Source organism: Amphiura filiformis, chromosome 2, assembly GCF_039555335.1.
Source record: "Amphiura filiformis chromosome 2, Afil_fr2py, whole genome shotgun sequence".
Taxonomy (NCBI): domain Eukaryota; kingdom Metazoa; phylum Echinodermata; class Ophiuroidea; order Amphilepidida; family Amphiuridae; genus Amphiura; species Amphiura filiformis.
The window spans coordinates 1,087,172-1,100,993 of record NC_092629.1 but is presented as its reverse complement, the minus strand read 5'-3'; positions in this window follow the sequence as shown (position 1 = coordinate 1,100,993).

The following is a 13,822-nucleotide window of genomic DNA, read 5'->3' as shown; positions in this document are numbered from 1 at the left end:
GTATAGTGCTATCATCAGTAGGTAACATGTGTGTGTATAGTGCTGTCATCAGTAGATAACATGTGTGGGTATAGTGTTATCATCAGTAGATAACATGTGTGGGTATAGTGCTATCATCAGTAGATAACATGTGTGGGTATAGTGCTGTCATCAGTAGATAACATGTGTGGGTATAGTGCTATCATCAGTAGATAGTATACAAATAATGAATGTTTATGAGTGCAATGGTAAGAATATTTTCATGAGTTGAAAAATGGAATGTTCCATTCAACGAAGCGAAGCTGAGTTGAATGGAACATTCCATTTTCAACGAATGAAAATATTCTTTCCATTGCACGAATGAAAAACATTCATTATTTGTTTTATTATCTAAATAGATCTTTGTTATTTGATTTGTTGATTGTAATGGCTTTGCAGGAGTTAAAATATTGTACGAATCGTAGACAAATATGGCTTTTTTTTAGCAATACATTCTTGTATCACCCAAAAATAAGCCAGTCAAAAGTATTATATTAAGGGTCTATTATTATTTATACCAAGCATTTGCTACGCAGTAAAATAGAATTTAAGCTTACCTAGCCACCGGGCCTATCCAATGTCAAGTGTATTGTAAGATAACCTTTTCACTTTTCTTGTTTTCTACTTTTTCTTTCCCCAAAGGAAAAAAATCGGAATATGGCTATTCGCGGCATTCCTTGTAGATGTGGATTATATTTCTTCAATAAATATTCATCCAGAATTGCCGCAAATTAAGTTTGTTGTTTTAAATATCCCGTAACACGGTAGGGCCTATGCTATGCATACTGTTCGCCGATCGGACTGAAAAAAAACACACCATGTAATCTAGCCGTGCAATAGAACGTACGGAATATAACGAAAATGCACGGTGCATATAACGAAAATGCACGGCGCATATAACCAAATTCCACGGTAGTGACGTAGGCCGTAAAATAGTTTATTTATTGAATGGCATGTGACCAACAATCAACCAATCAAATGACAAGGATCTACTTAGGTGTTATATAATATGTGTGGTATAGTGCTATCATCAGTAGATAGCATGTGTGGGTATAGTGCTATCATCAGTAGGTAGCATGTGTGTATAGTGCTATCATCAGTAGATAGCATGTGTGGGTATAGTGCTATCATCAGTAGATAGCATGTGTGGTATAGTGCTATCATCAGTAGATAGCATGTGTGGTATAGTGCTATCATCAGTAGATAGCATGTGTGGGTATAGTGCTATCATCAGTAGGTAGCATGTGTGTATAGTGCTATCATCAGTAGATAGCATGTGTGGGTATAGTGCTATCATCAGTAGATAGCATGTGTGGTAAAGTGCTATCATCAGTAGGTAGCATGTGTGTATATAGTGTTATCATCAGTAGATAACATGTGTGGGTATAGTGCTGTCATCAGTAGATAACATGTGTGGGTATAGTGATATCATCAGTAGATAGCATGTGTGGTATAGTGCTATCATCAGTAGATAGCATGTGTGGTATAGTGCTATCATCAGTAGATAGCATGTGTGGGTATAGTGTTATCATCAGTAGATAGCATGTGTGGTATAGTGCTATCATCAGTAGGTAGCATGTGTGTATAGTGCTATCATCAGTAGATAGCATGTGTGTGTATTATTGCTATCAGTAGATAGCATGTGTGGGTATAGTGTTATCATCAGTATATAGCATGTGTGGGTATAGTGCTATCATCAGTAGATAGCATGTGTGGGTATAGTGCTATCATCAGTAGATAGCATGTGTGTATATAGTGCTATCATCAGTAGGTAGCATGTGTGGTATTGAGCTATCATCAGTAGATAGCATGTGTGTGTATAGTGCTATCATCAGTAGATATCATGTGTGGGTATAGTGTTATCATCAGTAGATAGCATGTGTGGGTATAGTGCTATCATCAGTAGATAACATGTGTGGGTATAGTGCTATCATCAGTAGATAGCATGTGTGGGTATAGTGCTATCATCAGTAGATAACATGTGTGGGTATAGTGCTATCATCAGTAGATATCATGTGTGGGTATAGTGTTATCATCAGTAGATAGCATGTGTGGGTATAGTGCTATCATCAGTAGATAACATGTGTGGGTATAGTGCTATCATCAGTAGATAGCATGTGTGGTATAGTGCTATCATCAGTAGGTAGCATGTGTGTATAGTGCTATCATCAGTAGATAGCATGTGTGTGTATAGTGTTATCATCAGTAGATAACATGTGTGTGTATAGTGCTATCATCAGTAGATAACATGTGTGTATATAGTGCTATCATCAGTAGATAGCATGTGTGGGTATAGTGCTATCATCAGTAGATGCATGTGTGTATATAGTGCTATCATCAGTAGATAGCATGTGTGGGTATAGTGCTATCATCAGTAGATAACATGTGTGGGTATAGTGCTATCATCAGTAGATAGCATGTGTGGGTATAGTGCTATCATCAGTAGATAGCATGTGTGTATAGTGTTATCATCAGTAGATAACATGAGTGGTATAGTGCTATCATCAGTAGGTAGCATGTGTGGTATAGTGCTATCATCAGTAGGTAGCATGTGTGTATAGTGCTATCATCAGTAGATAGCATGTGTGTATAGTGTTATCATCAGTAGATAACATGAGTGGTATAGTGCTATCATCAGTAGATAGCATGTGTGGTATAGTGCTATCATCAGTAGGTAGCATGTGTGGGTATAGTGTTATCATCAGTAGGTAGCATGTGTGTATAGTGCTATCATCAGTAGATAACATGTGTGTGTATAGTGTTATCATCAGTAGATAGCATGTGTGTATAGTGCTATCATCAGTAGATAGCATGTGTGGGTATAGTGCTATCATCAGTAGATAACATGTGTGGGTATAGTGCTATCATCAGTAGATAACATGTGTGGGTATAGTGTTATCATCAGTAGATAGCATGTGTGCGTATAGTGATATCATCAGTAGATAGCATGTGTGTATATAGTGTTATCATCAGTAGGTAGCATGTGTGGTATAGTGCTGTCATCAGTAGATAACATGTGTGGGTATAGTGCTATCATCAGTAGATAGCATGTGTGGTATAGTGCTATCATCAGTAGATAGCATGTGTGGTATAGTGCTATCATCAGTAGATAGCATGTGTGGGTATAGTGCTATCATCAGTAGGTAGCATGTGTGTATAGTGCTATCATCAGTAGATAGCATGTGTGGTATAGTGCTATCATCAGTAGATAGCATGTGTGTATATAGTGTTATCATCAGTAGGTAGCATGTGTGTATAGTGCTATCATCAGTAGATAGCATGTGTGGTATAGTGCTATCATCAGTAGATGCATGTGTGTGTATAGTGCTATCATCAGTAGATAACATGTGTGGGTATAGTGTTATCATCAGTAGATAGCATGTGTGGTATAGTGCTATCATCAGTAGGTAACATGTGTGTGTATAGTGCTGTCATCAGTAGATAACATGTGTGGGTAGAGTGTTATCATCAGTAGATAACATGTGTGGGTATAGTGCTATCATCAGTAGATAACATGTGTGGGTATAGTGCTGTCATCAGTAGATAACATGTGTGGGTATAGAGCTATCATCAGTAGATAGTATACAAATAATGAATGTTTATGAGTGCAATGGTAAGAATATTTTCATGAGTTGAAAAATGGAATGTTCCATTCAACAAAGCGAAGCTGAGTTGAATGGAACATTCCATTTTTCAACGAATGAAAATATTCTTTCCATTGCACGAATGAAAAAACATTCATTATTTGTTTTATATAACATCTAAATAGATCTTTGTTATTTGATTTGTTGATTGTAATGGCTTTGCAGGAGTTAAAATATTGTACGAATCGTAGACAAATATGGCTTTTTTTAGCAATACATTCTTGTATCACCCAAAAATAAGCCAGTCAAAAGTATTATATTAAGGGTCTATTATTATTTATACCAAGCATTTGCTACGCAGTAAAATAGAATTTAAGCTTACCTAGCCACCGGGCCTATCCAATGTGTATTGTAAGCTTACCTTTTCACTTTTCTTGTTTTCTACTTTTTCTTTCCCCAAAGGAAAAAAAAATCGGAATATGGCTATTCGCGGCATTCCTTGTAGATGTGGATTATATTTCTTCAATAAATATTCATCCAGAATTGCCGCAAATTAAGTTTGTTGTTTTAAATATCCCGTAACACGGTAGGGCCTATGCTATGCATACTGTTCGCCGATCGGACTGAAAAAAACACACCATGTAATCTAGCCGTGCAATAGAACGTACGGAATATAACGAAAATGCACGGTGCATATAACGAAAATGCACGGCGCATATAACCAAATTCCACGGTAGTGACGTAGGCCGTAAAATAGTTTATTTATTGAATGGCATGTGACCAACAATCAACCAATCAAATGACAAGGATCTACTTAGGTGTTATATAATATGTGTGGTATAGTGCTATCATCAGTAGATAGCATGTGTGGGTATAGTGCTATCATCAGTAGGTAGCATGTGTGTATAGTGCTATCATCAGTAGATAGCATGTGTGGGTATAGTGCTATCATCAGTAGATAGCATGTGTGGTATAGTGCTATCATCAGTAGATAGCATGTGTGGTATAGTGCTATCATCAGTAGATAGCATGTGTGGGTATAGTGCTATCATCAGTAGGTAGCATGTGTGTATAGTGCTATCATCAGTAGATAGCATGTGTGGGTATAGTGCTATCATCAGTAGATAGCATGTGTGGTAAAGTGCTATCATCAGTAGGTAGCATGTGTGTATATAGTGTTATCATCAGTAGATAACATGTGTGGGTATAGTGCTGTCATCAGTAGATAACATGTGTGGGTATAGTGATATCATCAGTAGATAGCATGTGTGGTATAGTGCTATCATCAGTAGATAGCATGTGTGGTATAGTGCTATCATCAGTAGATAGCATGTGTGGGTATAGTGCTATCATCAGTAGGTGTGGGTATGTGTGGGTATAGTGTTATCATCAGTAGATAGCATGTGTGGTATAGTGCTATTATCAGTAGGTAGCATGTGTGTATAGTGCTATCATCAGTAGATAGCATGTGTGTGTATAGTGTTATCATCAGTAGATAACATGTGTGGGTATAGTGCTGTCATCAGTAGATAACATGTGTGGGTAAAGTGCTATCATCAGTAGGTAGCATGTGTGGTACAGTGCTATCATCAGTAGATAGCATGTGTGTGTATTATTGCTATCAGTAGATAGCATGTGTGGGTATAGTGTTATCATCAGTAGATAGCATGTGTGGGTATAGTGCTATCATCAGTAGATAGCATGTGTGGGTATAGTGCTATCATCAGTAGATAGCATGTGTGTATATAGTGCTATCATCAGTAGGTAGCATGTGTGGTATAGAGCTATCATCAGTAGATAGCATGTGTGTGTATAGTGCTATCATCAGTAGATATCATGTGTGGGTATAGTGTTATCATCAGTAGATAACATGTGTGGGTATAGTGCTATCATCAGTAGGTAGCATGTGTGGTATAGTGCTATCATCAGTAGATAGCATGTGTGGGTATAGTGTTATCATCAGTAGATAGCATGTGTGGGTATAGTGCTATCATCAGTAGATAGCATGTGTGGGTATAGTGCTATCATCAGTAGATAGCATGTGTGTATATAGTGCTATCATCAGTAGGTAGCATGTGTGGTATAGAGCTATCATCAGTAGATAGCATGTGTGTGTATAGTGCTATCATCAGTAGATATCATGTGTGGGTATAGTGTTATCATCAGTAGATAGCATGTGTGGGTATAGTGCTATCATCAGTAGATAACATGAGTGGTATAGTGCTATCATCAGTAGATAGCATGTGTGGTAAAGTGCTATCATCAGTAGATAGCATGTGTGTGTATAGTGCTATCATCAGTAGATAACATGTGTGGGTATAGTGTTATCATCAGTAGATAGCATGTGTGGTATAGTGCTATCATCAGTAGATAGCATGTGTGGGTATAGTGCTATCCTCAGTAGATAGCATGTGTGTGTATAGTGCTATCATCAGTAGATAACATGTGTGGGTATAGTGCTATCATCAGTAGATAGCATGTGTGGTATAGTGTTATCATCAGTAGATAACATGTGTGGGTATAGTGCTATCATCAGTAGATAACATGTGTGGGTATAGTGCTATCATCAGTAGATAACATGTGTGTATAGTGCTATCATCAGTAGATAACATGTGTGGGTATAGTGCTATCATCAGTAGATAGCATGTGTGGGTATAGTGCTATCCTCAGTAGATAGCATGTGTGGGTATAGTGTTATCATCAGTAGATAACATGTGTGGGTATAGTGATATCATCAGTAGATAACATGTGTGGGTATAGTGCTATCATCAGTAGATAACATGTGTGTGTATAGTGCTATCATCAGTAGATAACATGTGTGGGTATAGTGCTATCATCAGTAGATAGCATGTGTGGGTATAGTGCTATCCTCAGTAGATAGCATGTGTGGGTATAGTGTTATCATCAGTAGATAACATGTGTGGGTATAGTGCTATCATCAGTAGATAACATGTGTGGGTATAGTGCTATCATCAGTAGATAGCATGTGTGGGTATAGTGCTATCATCAGTAGATAACATGTGTGTGTATAGTGCTATCATCAGTAGATAGCATGTGTGGGTATAGTGCTATCCTCAGTAGATAGCATGTGTGGGTATAGTGCTATCATCAGTAGATAACATGTGTGGGTATAGTGCTATCATCAGTAGATAGCATGTGTGGGTATAGTGCTATCATCAGTAGGTAGCATGTGTGTATAGTGCTATCATCAGTAGATAGCATGTGTGGGTATAGTGCTATCATCAGTAGATAGCATGTGTGGTAAAGTGCTATCATCAGTAGGTAGCATGTGTGTATATAGTGTTATCATCAGTAGATAACATGTGTGGGTATAGTGCTGTCATCAGTAGATAACATGTGTGGGTATAGTGATATGTGTGGTATAGTGATATCATCAGTAGATAGCATGTGTGGTATAGTGCTATCATCAGTAGATAGCATGTGTGGTATAGTGCTATCATCAGTAGATAGCATGTGTGGGTATAGTGCTATCATCAGTAGGTGTGGGTATGTGTGGGTATAGTGTTATCATCAGTAGATAGCATGTGTGGTATAGTGCTATCATCAGTAGGTAGCATGTGTGTATAGTGCTATCATCAGTAGATAGCATGTGTGTGTATAGTGTTATCATCAGTAGATAACATGTGTGGGTATAGTGCTGTCATCAGTAGATAACATGTGTGGGTAAAGTGCTATCATCAGTAGGTAGCATGTGTGGTACAGTGCTATCATCAGTAGATGCATGTGTGTGTGTATTATTGCTATCAGTAGATAGCATGTGTGGGTATAGTGTTATCATCAGTAGATAGCATGTGTGGGTATAGTGCTATCATCAGTAGATAGCATGTGTGGGTATAGTGCTATCATCAGTAGATAGCATGTGTGTATATAGTGCTATCATCAGTAGGTAGCATGTGTGGTATAGAGCTATCATCAGTAGATAGCATGTGTGTGTATAGTGCTATCATCAGTAGATATCATGTGTGGGTATAGTGTTATCATCAGTAGATAACATGTGTGGGTATAGTGCTATCATCAGTAGGTAGCATGTGTGGTATAGTGCTATCATCAGTAGATAGCATGTGTGGGTATAGTGTTATCATCAGTAGATAGCATGTGTGGGTATAGTGCTATCATCAGTAGATAGCATGTGTGGGTATAGTGCTATCATCAGTAGATAGCATGTGTGTATATAGTGCTATCATCAGTAGGTAGCATGTGTGGTATAGAGCTATCATCAGTAGATAGCATGTGTGTGTATAGTGCTATCATCAGTAGATATCATGTGTGGGTATAGTGTTATCATCAGTAGATAGCATGTGTGGGTATAGTGCTATCATCAGTAGATAACATGAGTGGTATAGTGCTATCATCAGTAGATAGCATGTGTGGTAAAGTGCTATCATCAGTAGATAGCATGTGTGTGTATAGTGCTATCATCAGTAGATAACATGTGTGGGTATAGTGTTATCATCAGTAGATAGCATGTGTGGTATAGTGCTATCATCAGTAGATAGCATGTGTGGGTATAGTGCTATCCTCAGTAGATAGCATGTGTGTGTATAGTGCTATCATCAGTAGATAACATGTGTGGGTATAGTGCTATCATCAGTAGATAGCATGTGTGGTATAGTGTTATCATCAGTAGATAACATGTGTGGGTATAGTGCTATCATCAGTAGATAACATGTGTGGGTATAGTGCTATCATCAGTAGATAACATGTGTGTGTATAGTGCTATCATCAGTAGATAACATGTGTGGGTATAGTGCTATCATCAGTAGATAGCATGTGTGGGTATAGTGCTATCCTCAGTAGATAGCATGTGTGGGTATAGTGTTATCATCAGTAGATAACATGTGTGGGTATAGTGATATCATCAGTAGATAACATGTGTGGGTATAGTGCTATCATCAGTAGATAACATGTGTGTGTATAGTGCTATCATCAGTAGATAACATGTGTGGGTATAGTGCTATCATCAGTAGATAGCATGTGTGGGTATAGTGCTATCCTCAGTAGATAGCATGTGTGGGTATAGTGTTATCATCAGTAGATAACATGTGTGGGTATAGTGCTATCATCAGTAGATAACATGTGTGGGTATAGTGCTATCATCAGTAGATAGCATGTGTGGGTATAGTGCTATCATCAGTAGATAACATGTGTGTGTATAGTGCTATCATCAGTAGATAGCATGTGTGGGTATAGTGCTATCCTCAGTAGATAGCATGTGTGGGTATAGTGCTATCATCAGTAGATAACATGTGTGGGTATAGTGCTATCATCAGTAGATAACATGTGTGGGTATAGTGCTATCATCAGTAGATAACATGTGTGGGTATAGTGCTATCATCAGTAGATAACATGTGTGGGTATAGTGCTATCATCAGTAGATAACATGTGTGTGTATAGTGCTATCATCAGTAGATAGCATGTGTGGGTATAGTGCTATCCTCAGTAGATAGCATGTGTGGGTATAGTGCTATCATCAGTAGATAACATGTGTGGGTATAGTGCTATCATCAGTAGATAACATGTGTGGGTATAGTGCTATCATCAGTAGATAACATGTGTGTGTATAGTGCTATCATCAGTAAATAACATGTGTGGGTATAGTGCTATCATCAGTAGATAGCATGTGTGGGTATAGTGCTATCCTCAGTAGATAGCATGTGTGGGTATAGTGTTATCATCAGTAGATAACATGTGTGGGTATAGTGCTATCATCAGTAGATAACATGTGTGGGTATAGTGTTATCATCAGTAGATAGCATGTGTGGTATAGTGCTATCATCAGTAGATAGCATGTGTGGGTATAGTGCTATCCTCAGTAGATAGCATGTGTGTGTATAGTGCTATCATCAGTAGATAACATGTGTGGGTATAGTGCTATCATCAGTAGATAGCATGTGTGTGTATAGTGCTATCATAAGTAGATAACATGTGTGGGTATAGATAGTGCTATCATCAGTAGATAGCATGTGTGGGTATAGTGCTATCCTCAGTAGATAGCATGTGTGTGTATAGTGCTATCATCAGTAGATAACATTTGTGGGTATAGTGCTATCATCAGTAGATAGCATGTGTGTATAGTGCTATCATCAGTAGATAACATGTGTGGGTATAGTGTTATCATCAGTAGATAGCATGTGTGGGTATAGTGCTATCATCAGTAGATAACATGAGTGGTATAGTGCTATCATCAGTAGATAGCATGTGTGGTAAAGTGCTATCATCACACGGTTGTTTGATGGGATCATTTATTAAATTTTCAAACAAAACATCATGTACAACCAAATTTTAGGCTTAAACAGCTAAATGTAATATCATGCTAATGTATACAGATGCTTTTGAGTCATTCTTAACTTTAATTTTCCTCTTTTACAAAATTATTAACTTTTATAGCATTTTTATAGCTTTTGCGTATATAAAATGTATCTATTAATGACAAAATTGGTGGCGCTATTTAGTTACTGGAAATTACTGTTTCAAGCTTTTAATACAAATAATTCCTATTATTGTTTGATAAAATATGTTTATAAAATTTTCTTGTTGCTTGTTTCACCTATTCCAGTTGTTTTAATAGCAGTATTAACCACCTAGCCCTTGCAAATAAAGAAATATGATTTAGGATAAATAGCGCCATCTATAGTTTGCATTTAGTTAATAATGAGACCAATTCTGTATACCTCAAACAACCGTGATCAGTAGATAACATGTGTGTGTATAGTGCTATCATCAGTAGATAGCATGTGTGTGTATAGTGCTATCATCAGTAGATAGCATGTGTGTATATAGTGCTATCATCAGTAGATAGCATGTGTGTATATAGTGCTATCATCAGTAGATAGCATGTGTGTGTATAGTGTTATCATCAGTAGATAGCATGTGTGGTAAAGTGCTGTCATCAGTAGATAGCATGTGTGGTATAGTGCTGTCATCAGTAGATAGCATGTGTGGTATAGTGCTATCATCAGTAGATAGCATGGTCGTGAACTTGAAAGTGTACATAATATGAACTGTATGGATGTCTCTAATTGACAATGTATTGAATTGGCATAAGTTAACAATGTTATCCAAAGGTATTTTTTAAGATTGCTCTTTTATGCCATGTAAAACCTTACTTGGATGTAAACAGCTTAAATGTTCTTTACAAAGCTTTAGTCCAGCCACATTTTGATTACATAGCTTGGTATGGTCACTTTTAAAATGACACTTCTAAACTTGATGTATTACAGAAATGATGAGCAGTTTCATGTGGTATTTTTGGTACACCACTGGGCATTACAATCATGCAAAAAGTAGCAAAAATCGAGGGCGTCGCTGTGGAGCAAATCACACATTATGGCTTTAAGGCGACAAAAAAACCCCGTTCTACGGACCCGATCGACTCAGAAGTTGCATTTGGGAGAATTTTTTTTAAATTTTGTAAAAATAATGTAAAATCAGCCGGTTTTTTGCCCAAATTTATTAATTTTGGCTGAACATTTTTAGAAAATATGGTGGTTTTTTTCAGATTTTGGTGAAATTTTAGGATAATTTAAGCCTCCAAAATAAACCAGCTAAAAAAACAAAACAAGACTGACCAACCCTACTTGAAAGGTCCGTCCGCCCGTATAAAAGGGTTTTTTTTGTCGCCTAAATAAACAACATTATTTGATTTGCAAAGGATTTTGAAGTTTGCCACTGCGAACCTCCAATATTAAAGACTGTGTTATGTCAGTGATTTCATAATGCTCTTTGAGACGCAACATTTTATTATCATTCCATAAATGAATCATGTGCAAATTATATTTTTGCTTAATATTTATATTTATTTATCCTGAAATTTTACTCTCCCCCAGGGCTCATAATTATGGCACATATCATAGCATAGCCCCTTATACCCAAAGATTATCAACTCAAAATTGCACCATATGTAATGCTATGGCAAATCTGCCATCTTCAGGCATGAGAATGGCTTTTTTGAAAACTGCTTGTAAAATCATGTGAATTTGGCCTTTAAAAGACCAAAACAGGCTGAAAAAAATTCTAACCAAATGACCCCTTTTTTGTGTCAAGTCTCTCACTGAAAGACCCCTATTCTTGAACTGGTAGCTGCACATCACCGTCACTTCCAAAGTCAGGTACCCCCCCCCCCTTGGCTGGTGCCCCAGTCAAAATCTGAAACTATTAAATTCAATTGGCTGAAATTTCAAAATCTCCTTAAGGGGGGGGGGTGATTTTCAAATGGAATAGCCAATGCACTGCCTCATCTCAGTTTTTTTGTGAAAATGAGATTTTGGTACCAAAATGTTCGAAAAATAATGGGACTTGGAGCGACAGCAAAGATTTATGTCCATTTCCTAATACAATACAGCTTCAGACCATTCTTTAAACACATTTTTCTCAAAATGCAAAAATTCCATTTAAAGCCCACTCCTCCATGTGGAAGATGTTGGAAATATCTTCTACAGGGGGGAGTATGAATTTGAAATGGAATTACACATTATCCAACTCTTATTTGAAAGTCACCCTCCCTCTGTGGATTCAGGTTGAATCTTTCTTATAGGGAGTATGAAATTCAAATAGAGCTGCCTAATGTGTTCATTCTATTTGAAATTCATACACCCCCTATGGAAGATATTTCCAGCATCTTCCACGGGGAATGTGGATTTTAAGTGGAATAGCTCATGATCCCTTGCTTCTTCACAGCCTCAGCTCAGTGTATGATGTGGTAATTCGCTGTAGTAGTAGTGATGTAACAGGATTACCGTAATTACCATAGCAGTGGGTTTACACTATTTTTGAATGTAAGTCCCATAAGCAAGATGCACTCATCACCTGTGTATGTGTGCAATTGACTTTGATACAGCTCTTTTCAAAGACATTAATCTTACAGGTGCGAGTTATCAGCACGATGTGTGAAATTCTATTGAATTACAATCCAGGTCCTTATCCCTGTTCTTTGATAATCTATGTGCACTGCAGAGAAACGGCGTATCGTCTAGTGCATGGCAATGCATTCAAAAATGGTGCTATGGTAATTAATCCTGCTACATCACTACTTCTACGGCAAATTATCTAGGATGAATATATAACACCATATGTGATGCGATCAAGCCAAATCAGTCGGAACTCGGAAATATTGATTTTGAGATATAGCCAAACAAAGGAAACTTTTCCTTTTGTTTTCCTTTGTTTTGGAAACTCTTTAATTGCTCATATCTTTGGCACTGGTTGTTTAATTTCAACGGGGTTTTCGCAAAATCTAGCTTTGTAAATGCTTTCTACTATTCTATAGGAAACTGAAAATTTATTATTGCCGAGTTCCGACTGATTTTGCTTGATCGCATCACATATAGAGGGATAGGAAACATACATTTGCAAATTCCCCCAGTCAGAACTCTTGCCCCCCTGTTGCCCCCCAGTAAAAACCCAAAATTATGAAAATTTACACTTTTGACAGCAATTTTGCACAAAATTTGTTGATTTTGCCCCCATAAATTCACTTTGCCCTCTTAATGCCCCCCAAAAAAAAATCCTGGTGCCACCACTGTTGATAAGACTGCATGACGAGCATATTGAGCAATAAATATATATTGCTTGCTTTGTAAAAATGTAGTTTAAGCACAGAATCTTCATGAGGCCAACACATGAACAGTTCTATGAATGGCCATACTTAGCACACACCGATAGGACACTTCATATCCCTCTATGGTATATTTCGAGGGTTCGGGGCCAAAAGGTCCTATCTGCAATAACTGCCCCATCGACTTTTGATAATCTCTGCTTTCTATATTGGGCAAATCTATATTGTGCACAGATAGGGCTTTCTTGTTCTAAACACTCAATTTGTTCCATAATATGTGAGACCTGTTCACAAAAAAATGAGCGGAAAGATCTGCTTTTTATTGCACATCGCACTGTACATATTTTGCACTGCTGCTTTTGAAGTTGTGCTCCTGATCCTCTGTACAATATGAAGTGTGCTTGTCATCATGGCATGCAATAGTACATTATATAAAAAAATACCGAAAAAGAAGAAGTCGCCAGTGAAGAAAAGGAAATATGGTTCATTGTACATGTAAGAAAAAACAATTAGAAAACAAAACAATTATTCATTGAAATTGACTTTTGAAGACCAAGAGAGGGACCAACCCTGACATGTTATATTTAGAGAATAAAGGTATTGAATTTAGCCCCTTGAGTGCATCTATCGTCTCATATAACGAGGC